This window comes from Spea bombifrons, chromosome 2 (assembly GCF_027358695.1).
Source record: "Spea bombifrons isolate aSpeBom1 chromosome 2, aSpeBom1.2.pri, whole genome shotgun sequence".
In the NCBI taxonomy this organism is placed as follows: Eukaryota; Metazoa; Chordata; class Amphibia; order Anura; family Pelobatidae; genus Spea; species Spea bombifrons.
In genome coordinates this window covers 139,321,061-139,335,806 of record NC_071088.1, presented here as the reverse complement: position 1 = coordinate 139,335,806, position 14,746 = coordinate 139,321,061, and the positions used below count along the sequence as shown (strand labels likewise).

Genomic DNA, 14,746 nt, shown 5'->3' with positions numbered 1-14,746 from the left:
AAGCGACGCTCTGTCTCTCTCTCTCTCTCTCTGTCTCTGGACAGTCTCTCTGTTTTCCAGTCCACAAAACTGTTAAGCCCCGCCTTCCGAGACGTATTCAGGAATCAGCTATTGCAACTTTTTTTTTTATAGAAAGACTCCAAATAACACGCAGTCTCCCCAAAAACAATGGCATTTTGTTTATGAACGTTAAACATGCAGTGCTAAAATCATGGAGGGTTTTTTTTCCACATGACTGCATGGCTGGCTCGTTGGTCTAGGGGTATGATTCTCGCTTAGGGTGCGAGAGGTCCCGGGTTCAAATCCCGGACGAGCCCAATTTTTTTTCTTTTCTGACTTAAATTATTAATGTTTATAATTATTTAAAATGAGTTATTGTGTTATCGAAAACATGTATTATTTCTTTGCTTCAACCCACCACAGTGTTTTTAATATTTACTCAATATGTGGATTCAATACAAATGATCTAATTTGACTCACATGCAAAAGGGGGATGGTCCCATGGTCATGGCTGTGATTGACAGGTCCTATAATTTATGGAGGTTTTTTTCCTTACTATTTTTCACTCTGGCCAATCAGCATTTAGAAGGGGAAGGGACAAGCATTGCTATAAAAGTGTGCTGCCGCCATTTTTAACTTGTCAGTAGCAGCAGTCTTGGCATGATGGGATTAGGGTTGCGAGACAGTCAGTCAGTCAGAACCAGAGACAGACAGTCAGAGACATACAGTCAGAATCAGAGACAGACAGTCAGAGACAGACAGTCAGAATCAGAGACAGACAGTCAGAGACAGACAGTCAGAATCAGAGACAGACAGTCAGAGACCGTGTTAAAGCTGAGATTGAGGCTCATCTACCATACTGCAACTGTCAATACTGCAGAATATTTACTGGGGTAGATTGGTGAAGCTGCAGTTGTAATCCCATTTTTATCTAATAATTTATTTAATTTTGGGTTATTTTTCAATGTAAAAATAAATTACGGACCCAATCCTTTAAATGTGTTCCAATTTTCCTTATGTCACGTCAATAATTCACTTACGCTACCAGCAAAACCTTTTATTGTTGGACAATAATACAATTATTACATAATAATTGGGATTACAATTATGATGACCCCTAAAATGTGCTGATACGCTGTGTTTTCCATGGCCTTTCCTAGTAATCCTAACATGTCCATGTATTACGCATGTGCTAGGGTCTAAGCCCTTGACCAATTTACTGAAGTCCGCATTTACAATTTAGCAAGTAAATGATGTTTTTGGCGTTCATCGCTGATTTTGTTAGAACGTTTTTTGTAATTTCAATGTATTAAAGGGTTTACAATTTACCACCACTGAATAGTACTCAGCTATTGACATCTACTTGTTTGAAATGGGGCCTCGTCTTAATGGCGGACTGTTCTATATTAATATATATATTTAAATCTAGGAAATTAATTTCACTAGAACAATACTGGGAAGTCATTTCAATTTCCCAATCATTTCCATTAAGATATGCCAAAAATTCGAGAAGATTACATTCAAGTCTGCCCCAAACAAAAAAAACTATTATCTATAAAATATCTATAAGTTATTAAGTTTTGCTACCAGTTATAGGAAGAAAAAAATCCTCCCAACGGGCCATAAAGAGGTTTGCATAGCTGGGAGCGAAACACGGTATATACCCATCACTGTCCCTTTACACTGCAGATGAAAAGTCTCTTTAAATTTAAAATGATTATTTATCAGAATCCGAGCTATACTGTATAACATAAAATGCTTGTGGGAACATGCTATCTTTATTAAAAAATATATTGCACTGCCGCATGGCACCTAATATGCCATAATAAAATGTTAATATATTTCTATTTTAGATCTAAGATATCCTTTAAGTATGCTTTAGTCGAACCTACTATAGCCCATAAACAAATATCTACATATTGTGATGGATTAGCAGATATTGAGCGTCCTGGGGGTTGATTTGAATCCTTAATGCAGTTTCTAGAGGAAGTAAAATGCCCGAGTCCTGTGATTGACACTCCAATATTGATATTCCTCATGGGTGGGTATATTGTGTAACCTAGTGTTATCCAATAATGCAGCGAGAGAGTTCCTCGTATTATCAACGTTATCATTGCTTTTCCTTAAGATCTTGTTCAGGGCAGAGGATCGCTACTCTGTCACGCTGAATGTTAATTGCACCTCCCCCAACACATTAATAAGGTTTTGGTAGCCGTATAAACTGCTTTGTGTGCCCACTATGTAGGAGGTGAGAGTAGGTTCTCACCCTATTGAGAGTGTGCCTTGACGTGGCGGGTGAGCTTAATTATGCTTTGGCCAATTCATATAACCAAAACCTCTCATTTATATTATGTTTATAGATTTGTTGCCAACTTTATTATGGTGAGAAGCGCCCCCAACTGATCTGTGTTCTAGGCTGGCCCTGTTGCTTGGTATCCTGGGACTACCTGTTCGGTGTATCTACCTGAGGAACTCCTACCTACAGATATCTAGCCTTCCGGCAGCTGCTTTACTACTTTACCATCCAGTTTCTACCATATTATTCTCTACTTGAGCTTCCACGCTATTGGGGTCATCTTAAGTCCTTGGTCATTCTACCTCAGGGCTTTGGTATTTTATCAGGGTGAATAACTCCAGTGGTGTGTGCACCTTGGTTTTAGGCAAATCCTGACAGGAATTAGGTCTGGATTTTGACTAGGCCCTTCTACAGCATTCGATTTCTTGTTCTTCATCTTCCTGGATGACCATATGCCTTGCTCTTTGATATATGTGTCAGGATGGCCACTCCTGGGAAGATCCATTAGTGTCCCAAACCTTCTCCATTTGCTTGGTATGTCTCTGCCAGTGGTTTGGTGAAGCCCAGACACATTGGAAATGGTTGTGTAGCCACACACACCACATATGCCACACTCATACATGGACTCCATGATCTAACCTGGGTAACCCTTTGATTCAGTGATATTAATTAGTTAAATCTTTTGACGTCTGGCCAAGTGTAACGGCTCGCTCTGGTACAACGCCAGACTCTACGCGTACAATCTGTGTGCCGGATACGAAGAAGGGGGAATTGACAGCTGCCATAAGGAAGCAAATCGATATATTTAAGCACAGTTTGTTAAACCTGCCTCTGTATGTGAAAATAGAGAGTTTGCAGTTTTAACTCTATTAAAGGCAAAGCCCAATGATCTCCAGCTTCAAAAATACCTTGGTCCTGTAAAAGCAAATAACATCAGTGAGATTTCTTGACTTACCTTACAGGTTGAATAATACATTATGCAGGGCCGGGAAGGATCCCGTGTAATGCATAGTGAATACAGGGAGCTGAGACCACAGCTCTCCGGAGAACTTCCGCTTTATTGAATAAAAGGCAGAGCTTTTGCAGGCGGGAGCGCAGCGGATCAGTAGCAGTTTGTTATAAACCAAGTCAAAGCGCTATTATTAACCTGCCTCTTTTCTTTCGCCCCTGTAGGGTGACAGCGGAGGGCCGCTCATGTGCATGGACCTGGACAGCTCCACGTATTATGTGATTGGAGTCAGGGCTGCGCCAGGCCAGGCCAGGAGTTTTCTCCAACACTCAGTACTTCCTCGAGTGTATCCTCCAAAACATCGGAACCCCGTCTACTGAGCACAAAGCAGGCCCTCAAGCTTCATCAGTATTCCGAAACCGACCCCACCGGCCCTCAAGCTTTCATCGCTGTTCCTTCCACTGCGCCAGAAAGCAACGCGGCCCGCGGGACCTACACCTAAGCTGCAGCCGGCTGCACGTCCACCGAAGCAGCAGATCCCCAAACCGCCACCTGATTCCAGCCAAGAAACCGGCCCTTCAGAGCCCTGTACAGGGTGCTCACCGGCACACAGCGGCCACCAGCTCTTTGTTAAGAGACTGTGGAATAGGAGATAAATGTTATTAGATAGTTGTTAGATAATTGTTAAGATAGTTACCGGTTTTCTACATGGTTTCCCCTCAAGATCCATTTACCTGTTAAGAATTAAATTCTTGTCAGTGACGTGTGATCAATCGTTCGGGAGCAAATTAAATAAAAAATAAACAGATGGGAAAATGAATTACGCACATAGTGGAGATCATTTCCTTACTGGGTTACCAGATCGCGCCATAAAAATATTTATTTTTTGTAACAGTAAAGAAGTTGAACATAAGTTGTGTTAGAATCTGGACAGACCCAGCTGTCAGCATAAAGGCGATGTATGTCAGGGCTGATTAAATTAAACCAGAACAACAGAACGACTAGATGGGCCAAGTGGGCCAGTAAATTCTAGGTTTCAATGTGATATAGGAAGAGCATAAGTTTTTATTGCAACAAAAAGACGTTTCTTCCCAAAATTGACACTCTTGGAGGCACTTAGAAGATGAATGACGGATTTTATTCACCCCTTTAAATTTAAAAAGCCGTTTCCTGCTGTTTCTATACACATTATCGGGGCTTTTAGGGCTGTAGAACCCTGCGATCCCCTCATACCCAGCAAACATTCTGACCTAGAAAAGAGGGGCATCAGGGGAGGAGAGAGGGGGGTATAAGGGGAGCAGGGAGGGGTATCAGGGGAGGAAACTAAATAAGACCACTTGGGAAAGATGTTACACTTTGTATAACCTATGTAGTGTCTTTTGCCCTACGGCGTGGCTGTACAGTAAGCCGTCCATGGCCCAGGTATCGACGTCTTCGTTGCTTACTATAAATATTCAGGGTAAATGTTTGCCTTGTTCCTCCTGTTTGATTTTCGTGTTTAGTTATCAGCGAGTGGCACCTCTGCAAATATCATATAATGTATGCGGATTCCGCACATGACAGGGAACATGTTAAAACTTTGGGTTGCTATGAGCAAATGCCATCGGGATTGTGGAAATGTGATGTGTTCTGTCACCCCGCGCAGGCACAAACACGCAAAACGCAAATGGACACATAGTATCGTGCAAGCAACCGGTGTCTTCAAAGCCTGGAGGCCTCTAATGAGATGATCAAAAAAGGTGCAGAGCCTCAAATATTTTTTGAAGCTCCTGGGTTCAGGTGCTCCGCCGTGAAGAAATGAAGTAACCAAGGTGCCAAAACATGCAAGAGGGCCACAGTGGACACCAGGTCCCCTTTTTCTTTTCTTCAAGGCCGCTCTCCCAAAAAGTGACAAATTTCTGTGCGCCGCACACCTAGCCTAAAATGCTTGGGCTGGTGAAATGTAAAACAAGTAAGTGCTAGAAGGCAGCCACGAGGTGATCAGCTGTGTCAAAAAACAAAAGGTGATGCATGAACCTCGTCGTCAACCTAAAGGTGACTGGTGGCTTGGCCTGGACCATGGTTAGGGGGCTCTAGAAGAACCTCGTGGTTTTGAAGCAACCACGGCCAAAAGGCAGAGAGCTAGAGATTGACCAGAGCTCCCTGATTTCTCTCTGTCTAGATCGTCCGCTTGTCCAGGTCACTACGGGGAAAGTTGCATTCCCCACTTCCCATTTCCAATATCTTGTGCCCCGCAACGTCAGCGGGACCTCTTATCCGCATCCGGCGAGGGCTTCGGGTAGCTGGAGCTCCCCAGGCTCCCCAGGTATGCTTACAGTGAGCAAAAAAGAACATGTCTAGAAACAATCCAGCTCCAAAATGTGCACGTTTTCCAAAGCACTTTAATAATTCTTGTAAACAAGGAATGTACGTTTTTGATTCCTTACCCACTGTTACCTGGGCTCCCTCATTTGCGTTTGTCTATAGTTCCTTATTGGTAGGTACATACTTGCCAACTTTCCCTGTATTCACAGTCAAGTCCTGATTTTTGTGCACTGTTACGTATAGCTGCCCTACTGTCCCATTTTCAGACATTGGGGACCGGGTAGCTTTAAAACCAGTTGAGATCTGCGCTCAATATGGTGGGTGATTGGGTTTCCCTTCCCCCAACCTCACCGGACTCCTCTGGTTACAGTCCTCCCTACCTGTCCCCACTCCTTAACATCCTGGCTTGGACAGCTGAAATGCTTGAGGTGGGGTATGTAATTGGATGGAAGCTGCAGCTCCAGAGCGGCAGGGCGCCACTCCTCCATGGTCTGGTGTTTGCACCAGTTTTGAATGCTTGAAACCAATCCCTGATGAGAAAGCCGTCCCATGAAATCATGGGCTTTGCAAAATGTTACTTGGTGACCTTCTGTTGAAGAATTTGAGACCTCTGTGCCGCTGAACACCTGCAGAGTAACGCAGCGAAGGGAAGTAAAGCTGGATCGGATGTTCCGTTTCGGTTCAGACGTGAAACTGTTTAGATTTGTGCGATGAGTTAATTTGAAGAAAAAGACGTACGTGAATAACATGTTCCTCGTTTGTCTTTGTTAGGAAATAGCATGACAGGGAACAATAGTGTTTCCACGGTTACTGGATGCTCTAACGCCAGAATTCTGACACACATGCAGACCGGCCATATTAACTCAAGCGAGGGATTTCCCCCCAAAAACGCCAACATTTCCAGCAACTTTCTTTTCTCCTGCTGTGATTTATCTAGGAGCTGCGATGGGGGGAGTTTGACTTCACTTAGAAGTCCCAGCCATCCACGGGATTCATCAGACCGGCCGCCTTCTTCCATCGCTCTGCGGTCCAGTTTATCTGCTTACGTGCCCATTGAAGGTGCAGCAGACAGGGGTCAGCGTGGTCCCCCTGACTGCTCTGCCGCTCCGCGGTCCCCGACTGCTCTGCCGCTCCGCGGTCCCATACCCAACAAACTGCGATACTCTGTGTCTGCGCAGCCCCCATACCCAATGCTCTGCGTGTTCTGACTCTTTTCTATCAGAACCAGCAGTTGCTTTTTCAGCAATTTGAGCTCCAGCAGCTCGTCTGTTGGATTTGACCCCACAGGCCCAGACTTTGCCCCCCCCACATGCATTAATGAGCCTCGGCCCCCCATGACCCTGATCAGTGTTATTCTCTTCACCTGTCAGTGGTCATAATGTTATGGCTGATCAGTGGATATAACTCTCCCGGGGAGCAGTCATCTTAACTTCCCGTGCTCGGGAGCTGGATGATTATTCCGGCCCGTTACGTCATTTCTCTCCTTGATATTCCCTTTTGTTTCAGATGCCCAAATCAAGACTCCTTTGCTGGGGGTTATAGCTGAAGAGACCTTCAAATCATGGCTTTCTCACATAACGCTTGGGAGGAATGAACAAGGAGCCAGGACTGTTTCTTTACAAATGGCCCTGTATGTTGGCTACCCCAATGGCGCATTCTCGCCAAGGTCCTATTGGGGCGACCAGGCTGCCCGTGTCACTCATCCTTGGGTCAGTCGGAGAGATCAGAGATCTCCCTTGTAAATAGACTATGAAGTACACAGCCTCCGTAGTGACCTACCTCCGCACGGCGCATGCTTCGCGCCAGGACATGACATCATATACATACCTGGGAGCTCTTTGGGTTTCGTCCAGGCGAAGCGAGTCTCTTCTACGAGAGACTCCACTCCCCACGTATCCCGACGGGGACGGGTCTGGGAGGTAAGGACCCCCTGCCTGGAGTAATAGAGGGGCCGGGAGCCTGACAGACAGTATTTTATACTCAAGAAGAAAAGTTTATTGTTTGTTTTTTCCACTGGACTCCCCTTAGGTCCTTTTTTTTCACTGTTTAGGTTACCCAAGCAGACACGGGGGGGTATTTATTTTTCCGTACGTCTCCAATGCTTTCTGCCATTTTTGACCCACTTTTCCAATGAATACCTTCAGGCGACTTTGCAAAGCAGAAGAGAAGTTTTGTTTCGGTAATTCTCCAGTTAAATTCTACGCTGAGTCACATCGGGGCAGCGATGGCCAATTCTGGCCGGCCGCACCGCATTACGTTGTTTTCTATAAACCGCACTTTACCTTTTTTGCCAAATTTCAAAGAAGTCCCGTCTAGACTGAAACTTTATTAAAATGGAAAACAAAATACAGATCATAAAAACCCAACATTGAAATAAAGCGGTAACTGAAGGAGAAGTTACAAATAGCTGGGAACGTAAATGACTTAACCCTCCGAAGCGAGATTCGGGTTGAAAAACTGGGTTTTGGTAATATTTTAATGGTCCTCATAATAATCCCTATTCTTGTTTCATTAAAGGGACGCTCCAGCCGTTATATGCTCTTTAATATGTATTCTTCTATAGTGGGGCTGCCAGGGACATAGAAACATGGAATTTGCCGGCAGATCGGCCCCATCCGGCCCCCGTCTAGTCTCCCGTTTCTCCTGCTGTAACGACTCAAACCTTAATCAGTCGTTGGTCTCGTCTTAGATTCAGGAGCCGTATGTCTATCCCATGCATGTTTAATCCCCTCACTGTATTACCCTCTACCACTTCTGCTGGGAGGTGGTTCCATGTATCCACAGTAAGCTCTCCCCTTGAGAGTTCACGATTTAAAAGACACTCAGTTTCAAAGTACTCTGAAAAGGATTGGGTTAGATCCAGGTAAGGATATCCACGGCCACACAAAACATTTTTATGCTCACGTGCAGCGTGGCTGGGTATATCCGTCCTGGCTTTGGGGACAGTAGGGATCACGCGCATGTTGGTGAAATCCTATGAGCGACCCCCTCAAGTTTTGACCAAACAGTTTGATAGGTTGACACCTAGACCTCTGCCGGAAGCCCATCCAGTGTACTCACAACTTATTCTGCAAGAAAAAAATATTTAAGAACGGGCGAGACACTGAAAGCAGATTTGACGTTTTTTCCACTCAAGATTTTTCTTTATTCTTTTTTTCTGAACTCCACGATATAAATGACCTTAATATCAAAGACAGAAAATATATGATGCGTGAGAATATTTTCCCCAGATTTACAAAATAAAACAAATTTATGTCAAGAATATATTACATGGGGTTTTTTTTTTGCATTATTTCCTTTATTTTGTTTTTCATAACAAATGTGTTCAAGGCCTACTCCCCCCCCCATCTCTTTAGATTGCAAGCTCTTCCGAGCGGAGCTGTCATCGCATGGCACAGCAATTCCTAAACATATTGACACTTTATGCATTTTAAGAATTTTATTATATATATATTTTAGAATTGGAATCCCCCCCCTTTTCCCATACAGACCAACCCCTGTTAACTCTCTGGAAGCTGGAGCAAAAAGCTGCTCCCAATGGGTTAAAGAGGGTCTAACATCGCTTGGAAAGAGCCTTACAAGGAACTCATTCGTCTTCCAGGAGCCGCATTCTCTCAGCGGCTGATGAATCACTTACAGTAAAGCTACAACAGAAGCTTTTGAAAACATAAGAAAAACACAATTGGACAACTTAAAGCCGACGGGGGGTCTTTGATGTGCCCCTCAGCACCGAGCTGCAGGGAGCCATGGATAACTTCGGCATCTGTCGTATGTCTTCATCTGCCGTCGCCAACCTGGACAGCGTGGCTCGGTCTGCCGTCGCCAAACCTGGGCAGAGCCTCAGCCAGCGTCATAAAAGCAAGAAAAGTGTACATGGGATCCGGTTGAGAGTCATGGGGGTTATAGAAAGAAAAGGGGGGGAAGAGTAACCTTTAACCCTTTCAGTGGCAACCACATATGTGATACGTGGTTTGCAATGTGGCAGTTACATGGCCAAACATGGCTGCTTGTTATCATCGCAACAGGCACCAGGGCAGGGGGAGAAATGTAAATGCCAGCATGCTGGCAGCTGATCTGACTGGTGTGCTGGCAGCTGATCTGACTGGTGTGCTGGCAGCTGATCTGACTGGTGTGCTGGCAGCTGATCTGACTGGTGTGCTGGTAGCTGATCTGACTGGCGTGCTGGCAGCTGATCTGACTGGCACGCTGGCAGCTGATCTGACTGGTGTGCTGGTAGCTGATCTGACTGGTGTGCTGGCAGCTGATCTGACTGGTGTGCTGGTAGCTGATCTGACTGGCGTGCTGGCAGCTGATCTGACTGGTGTGCTGGTAGCTGATCTGACTGGTGTGCTGGCAGCTGATCTGACTGGTGTGCTGGTAGCTGATCTGACTGGCACGCTGGCAGCTTATATGACTGGCGTGCTGGCAGCTGAACTGACTGGCGTGCTGGCAGCTGATCTGACTGGCGTGCTGGCAGCTGATCTGACTGGTGTGCTGGCAGCTGATCTGACTGGTGTGCTGGTAGCTGATCTGACTGGCGTGCTGGCAGCTGATCTGACTGGTGTGCTGGTAGCTGATCTGACTGGTGTGCTGGCAGCTGATCTGACTGGTGTGCTGGTAGCTGATCTGACTGGCACGCTGGCAGCTGATATGACTGGTGTGCTGGTAGCTGATCTGACTGGTGTGCTGGCAGCTGATCTGACTGGTGTGCTGGTAGCTGATCTGACTGGCGTGCTGGCAGCTGATCTGACTGGTGTGCTGGCAGCTGATATGACTGGTGTGCTGGTAGCTGATCTGACTGGTGTGCTGGCACCTGACCTGATTGGCATACTGGCAGCTGATCTGACTGGCGTGCTGGCAGCTGATATGACTGGTGTGCTGGTAGCTGATCTGACTGGTGTGCTGGCAGCTGATCTGACTGGCACGCTGGCAGCTGATCTGACTGGCATTCTGGCACTTGACTGGCATGCTGGCAGCTGATCTGACTGGCGTGCTGGCCTCTGATCTGACTGGCACGCTAGTAGCTGATCTGACTGGCGTGCTGGCCTCGGATCTGACTGGCATGCTGGCAGCTGATCTGACTGGCGTGCTGGCCTCTGATCTGACTGGCGTGCTGGCCTCGGATCTGACTGGCGTGCTGGCAGCTGATCTGACTGGTGTGCTGGTAGCTGATCTGACTGGCGTGCTGGTAGCTGATCTGACTGGCACGCTGGCAGCTGATCTGACTGGCGTGCTGGCAGCTGATCTGACTGGCGTGCTGGTAATAATCAGCCTGATCCTTCTTACCATGCAACTTTATTTAAACAAACACAACACAGACATTAAAAAAATGACCCCTTTACCCTTGGTTTCAGGGGCGACTCTAATTAAGATAAAATGGACATTTTTATTAGGGCAAAACACAGATCTTCTGTCCTGATGAATTACCCGCAGCGCGCACAGCGGGGTATTAATCAGCAGTGGCTGAATGCGCCGGTGAAATTTGAGCTCGTCTTCCTCGCAGAACTCTCCGAAAGCCCGTTCGTATATCTGCATGCTTTATTTCCAACCTGCTCTTAAGCTCCACGATTGTAAATGATATAAAAGCCCCCCTTTTTCTCCCCAAAATACTTCCTTACAATAACACGCGATTGTTAGGGAATTTTTTGGGTTTTTTTAATGTTTTCTATCCACATGTTAAAAAAATGCGTTGGGTTCCGCGGCCTGTTCTGTATCTGTCACCAGGAATTGAGATAATAGCCGCATGGCTTTTCATTTCATTCATTCCAGGAGAACTTTAAAGGCAAAGCGAGGGCTATTATTCACGGGAAGAAGAAAAAAATCTATAGTGTAATACGTCGAAACGCAAATAGAGATCAGATCAATTTCTCTCCCGTGATTTATTGCAAAAACCTCATTTCCTTCACTTTTTTCCTTTTAAACAACATCTTTTTTAACGTAGGCCCTTTACATTTTACTAGTCATCGTAGACAAACACATCGCACGAAGCCCCTGTGCGCCCCATTCATTTTTTAGCCCACCCAAGAATTGTATTTTTTCACCTGTTGAAAAAGAGTAATTCTGATTCTTTTTTAAAAAAAAAATTAAAGCATCTAAATGACCTTTTTTAAAAAAACTTTTTGTATATTCTTTGGTGACGTGAATAGGTTCCATGTAACTACTACTGTTTGGGACGGGGCCGGTCTGGGTACCAGGTGACTCAATAAGAAAGGGCACCAAGGTGGGGGAAACTACATGGGTGATAGGGGTTGATCGCCATATTGGGAGCTCTCGGCATTTGAGTCTCCAATTGAAGGGCTGCTTCTCTTCGTCTCCAGGGCAACGGTGAGGCATTTAGGCTTCCCGCCCCTAACCCAAGTAATCCTCTCCGGAGCTAGCGCCACTCATGGCACGGCTAACCACGCCCCTTGCGAGGCTAGCCAGCTCACGTGATTGGCTAGCCATGCCCTTTCATAAAACCACTCCCTAAGATAAGAATAGCCTACTGTGGGAAGTTCTTGAGTATGGAGATCGCCCTATTGGCCGATCCCTCAAATCAGAGATCTCCTTCATAACTGGCCCTTCCTTCTCACCGTACGACCTCATGATGACATCATATCCCGCCGTTGCGCTTTGAGAACATAAGCGGGCAGCTTCAACAGAATGTTCTGGAGTCCATGCAACAGGGACAAAAAAAAATAACGATTGCGGGGTCCCTAAAAGTTCTGATCAAACAGGGGAAATATTTTTTTTTTTACTCTTCATAAATATTTTTTTCTGCAAAACTCATGAAGTCTGTTTAACATTTAATTTCGTTACTTTCTATTATTTTTTTTTATTGCAATGAACGTTAAAAAAAAAAAAAAAAAAAAAAAGCAGTCCTCGCAGGCTTTTGTATCAGCGGGGAACGGTAAACCAGATGTCCCGCTTTTGACCTCTAATTATGTCGGGATAAGTTAAATAACTAAGGTTTTATGTTTTATGATGCAAGTAGAGCGCACCCCACAAAAGCCCCGCTTTCCATTGTTTTGCTAAGATCCTGGATATGTAAAGATATCACCGGAGACATAATATACTGTGAGAGGAACGCTCGCGGTATGTAACAAATTATGGACTCCGGGGTAATTTATTGCAGGTGTTGCTTTGAAGTCAGTGGAATTGTAGGGGTCTTTTTCATTTCAAATCGGTAGGATTCCCCCAAGACCGGCGGGGTCACGTGACATTTTGTATCAGATCACACGTCTAATCACGGAACAGTAAAAATGGACGGGTGACCTGAAAAAGACTTGTAGCCCAATCAACGGAATACCGCTAAGGTCAGCAGCTTTATAAATATCTGTAGAGCAGATCTGTCAGACCCCCCCCTCTTATGGGTATACGATGGTAGCGGCCGTCTTCACCGATCTGCGCGGTTATTCCTCCCCATTAAGGTAACTCTCCCCTATTGTTAAGTTGCTGATTGTTGTTGATTGGTTCAGGCAGCCTTTGTAGAGGTCAGGGGAGGAGAAGGAGGAATTTGAAGGCACAGGACCCAAAAAACGGGACTGTCCCGGGAAATTCAGCACTGATGGCAGGTATGGTGTTAATTTTCTACAATAGGTCTCAGCGTCTCACGTAAAAAGCTCTCATTTTCGGGCCAAAAATCCAATCCATTACACTACCCTACAATTAAAAAAAACAAGTTCAGTATGTTCTATCATAGCTCCGCCCACGACGGAAAGGTTTCTCGTTCCACCACTTATTGTCCAAAAAAAAGCCAAGTTTGTTTTTCAACCCAATTTTTTTTATTTTTCTCTGATACGTTTCCTTTCCTCGCAGAGAGGAGATGATTGTTTTATGTGGGAATAATTTCCCCGCGTTGCGTACGGTTTGCCTTTTATGACGTAATAAAAAGTCGAAAGCCAGAAGAGTACCGATGTTTGGTTTTTTTCAGCCAACTCTTTGGAATCTGCAAATTTCATTATTCCAAACCAGAACAGTCGGAGCGTGATACAGTTACAGCGCCGGGAGAGGCACAAGCCGTAAAAAACCCCTTGAATGACTGTTCTGCGCGGCGATATATGTACTGAGATATTATATTGCTACGACACGGAGCTTGGCCGAGGCCAGGGGACTGAAACGCCTTAATGAGCGCTACAAACCGCAATCCGACACAAAGGAATTTCCGAGTTTTATAGTCCGTGAGTCTGGCCCCATCAGAATCGGCTATCAATAAAATTATAATCCCAGCGAAACTGCTTAATCAGCGAAAGAGAAATCATTTTACCAGGTGAAGCGAACAAAACCCCTACAACTAACTTACAATAAAAAAAAAAGAAACAGTGACTTATTTTATATACGCTTTCCATAGCGCGTCCTGAGAGCCCCGTGCAGTCAGGAACTTCAGGACAGAGCGGGAGTAATATATACAGTAATATAACCCCCAGCGCTGTATACAGTAATATAACCCCCCCAGCGCTGTATACAGTAATATAACCCCCCAGCGCTGTATACAGTAATATAACCCCCCCAGCGCTGTATACAGTAATATAACCCCCCAGCGCTGTATACAGTAATATAACCCCCCCAGCGCTGTATACAGTAATATAACCCCCAGCGCTGTATACAGTAATATAACCCCCCCAGCGCTGTATACAGTAATATAACCCCCAGCGCTGTATACAGTAATATAACCCCCAACGCTCTATACAGTAATATAACCCCCCAGCGCTGTATACAGTAATATAACCCCCCAGCGCTCTATACAGTAATATAACCCCCAGCGCTGTATATAGTAATATAACCCCCAGCGCTGCATACAGTAATATAACCCCCCAGCACTGTATACAGTAATATAACCCCCAGCGCTGTATACAGTAATAACCCCCAGCGCTGTATACAGTAATATAACCCCCCAGCGCTGTATACAGTAATATAACCCCCAGCACTGTATACAGTAATATAACCCCCCAGCGCTGTATACAGTAATATAACCCCCAGCGCTGTATACAGTAATATAACCCCAGCGCTGTATACAGTAATATAACCCCCAGCGCTGTATACAGTAATATAACCCCCAGCGCTGTATACAGTAATATAACCCCCCAGCGCTGTATACAGTAATATAACCCCCAGCACTGTATACAGTAATATAATCCCCCAGCACTGTATACAGTAATATAACCCCCAGCGCTGTATACAGTAATATAACCCCCAGCGCTGTATACAGTAATATAACC

At 45.3% G+C, this 14,746-nt stretch overlaps 1 non-coding gene across 1 annotated transcript; it reads left to right on the top strand.

The window, feature by feature from the left end:
• Positions 1-245: 245 nt before the first annotated feature.
• Positions 246-317, top strand: TRNAP-AGG (transfer RNA proline (anticodon AGG)). Its single transcript has one exon. It is a non-coding gene; the product is annotated as a tRNA-Pro (tRNA).
• The last annotated feature ends 14,429 nt before the right edge of the window (positions 318-14,746 follow it).